The 2967-nt window shown below is 29.3% G+C and overlaps 1 pseudogene; it reads right to left on the bottom strand.

Moving 5' to 3' along the window:
- Window positions 1-707: 707 nt before the first annotated feature.
- On the bottom strand, window positions 708-2654 carry LOC127135438 (cytochrome P450 81E8-like; annotated as a pseudogene).
- Between the last annotated feature and the right edge of the window lie 313 nt (window positions 2655-2967).

Below are 2967 nucleotides of genomic sequence, written 5' to 3' on the forward strand. Positions count from 1 at the left end.
GACAACACCTTCTTGAGTTAAACACAAGATAATCACAACACCACTACAATAAAACTCTAGCAAATGTTTTTCATTCTTTTGGAACTAAGAATGCCGTGGTGAGATAATAGTAAATATAGAAGAAGGGAGTAGAAAAAAAGAAGAGAAATATATGAAAAATGATATTAAGTTTGAATGGTGATCTCTTAATTGTTTTAATGCATAATTTAATATATATATATATATATATATATATATATATATATATATATATATATATATATATATATATATATATATATATATATATATATATATATATATATATATATATATATATATATATATATATATATATATATATTAGAATTTTTGAAAAAAATAAACATTAATAATTTAAAAAACCTCCTTAAACTCATTGAGTTGTATCTTGGAATTATATATTTAAAAATAATTTGGAGATGATTAAATCTTGTATCTCTAATCAGGGACAAAGCCAGAATATTTTATAAATGGGGTAAAATATATATATATATATATATATATATATATATATATATATATATATATATATATATATATATATATATATATATTATATATATATATATATATATATATATATATATATATATCAAAATTAAGATCATGTGTATTGTATATTGCAAATAAAAATTTCCAAACTCATTTAATAGACTTTTCTATTACTCGAAGTACATTTTCTCTTTAGTCATTTATTATATGGTATATATATAGTATCTTCTTTTTGCTGGAAAACCAAGTGGGGGCTTGAGCCTACACAACCTTTAGTGTAGCTCCGTCCCTTTCTCTAATTAACAAATTTCAAACATTTATAAATTAGAAAACATCTTTAATCTTCAGTGGATGACACAATTTGCACATGACTCTTAAGGGAATCTTTTTTGCCACAGTGACTCCGTTTCCTTCGGTCATGTCAATTTTTTCTTTTCCTATACGTTTCCACTCAAAACACTGAATCAATAAGCCCAAAGTCAAACTCACAGTGCGTTGGGCCAAGTTTGTCCCCGGACAAGCCCTTCTTCCCATTCCAAATGAAAGTAATTTATTTGTCTCACCTTCTTTCTCAAATCTCTCAGGCTTAAAACATATAGGATCAGTCCACAAATTTGGATCTCTATGAATGGCCCATGAGTTGACCATTAAAATTGTGCTTTGTGGGATATTATATTTTTCAATTGTAAATTCTTCTGAAGACAAATGAGGCATTAATAATGGAGCAGCTGGATGTAATCGAAGAGTCTCATACACAATGCTTTGAAGATAAGAAAGTTTTGAAATATCACATTCATCTACTAAGTGATCTTGTCCAATGTGAGTGTCGATCTCATCTTTTGCCTTCTTTAATATATTTGGATTATTTAATAAATTGGACATAGCCCATTCTAAAGTTACAGATGATGTGTCGGTTCCTGCAACTAGCATAACCTACAAACATTCAACAAAATATCAATATCACTCCAAAAAATAAGAGATTTTTTCTTTTATACCTTTATAACTCAATTTTAACAAAGCATTTATGAATACAATTGGCTCACATACTTTATTTCTATACAATGATAAATGAAATTATACTTAATCGTTTTTTTTTTATGAAAATATTTTCATTAGGTGTCAATATTTTTAGGTTGGACGCCAATACTAAAGTGTGAACCCTGACTTTCACGGTTGTGTGTGTGAGTTTCTACTGGTTATTGCCACTTCGCCAAAAAAACTACTTACCATAATAAGTCCTTTGATGATTTGATCTGTGTAATATTCAGGTTGTGATTGTTGCTGTTGAGATGATCTATCATAGTATTAGTGTTCCTCTTTTCAGATCTATGTTCGTCAATGAGTCCTTGTAAAAATGAATCAGCTCTCTTACTTATCCTCTTAAGCCTCTTCTCGAAACCATCAAAATCAAACCACCTTAAAAACTTTAAATAATTACTAACGTTGCTAGCTCCTCCTAAACCCAGAATTTCTTTAATTATATTTCTAAACAACCTTGCTTCCTCAATATCAGTCACATCACTATCATCACCATAGTATCGTTTCCCTGACACCATTCTCATGATGGTGTTGAATGTCATTTCTGAAAACATCGACGTAAGTTCAACTTCTGAAAAATCATTGTATGACACTTGTGTTAACTTTTTGATTAATCTCATAATCTCGTCTCTTCGTATTTCCAAGAAGGAATTTAAACGGTGAGATGAGAGTAGCTCGGTTGTTACTATACGGCGGAGATTGCGCCAATGGTCACCATAAGATGCTAGTGCTACGGTGGTGTTATTGTAGCTAATATATTTCCCGACTAAAAAATCAGGTCGGTTTGCTAAAACTATGTCGTGTTTGGTAAAACATTCTTGTGCTATTTTCGACGATGAAACAACAACGACGGGCTGATAACCGAACCAGAGAGAAAAGATTTGGCCGTATTTTTGTGATAAGGTTTGGAAAGTATGGTGGAGTGGTTGTTTGAGTTGATGTAGGTTTCCAATTACTGGAAGAAATGGTGGGCCCGGTGGAAGGTTCTTGAACTTTGTTGTTGTGTGGAAGAAAAGCTTCAATGTGATGATAAGGAAAACAAGAGAGATGAGTGTGATAAAGAAAGCGGTCATTTTTGTGTTGATTAGTATGTTTGTATCACTTGGCTTGAGTTTGTTAGAAAGGAATGTGAGGGGTGATATATATAGTCTGTTTTCTAAAAGTAATGGTGAATTTGATTACATATAAGTTTATGTATTAATAATATTTGATTGGATGATAATATGTATGGTAGGTAAAAGATAGATTTAAGTATATTTTTATTCTTCTAGTGATTTTTATTTTATTTTTTAGTTCTTATATAAAAAAAATCAACTTTTTATCTTTCTATTTATTTTTTTTGGATTTTTTTTTCTGTTTTTTAACTTTGAGAAGTTGAACTTTTTGACAAACAAAAGATAAAGATTAAATGTATTT

The sequence above is a fragment of the Lathyrus oleraceus genome, chromosome 4, assembly GCF_024323335.1.
Source record: "Lathyrus oleraceus cultivar Zhongwan6 chromosome 4, CAAS_Psat_ZW6_1.0, whole genome shotgun sequence".
In the NCBI taxonomy this organism is placed as follows: Eukaryota; Viridiplantae; Streptophyta; class Magnoliopsida; order Fabales; family Fabaceae; genus Lathyrus; species Lathyrus oleraceus.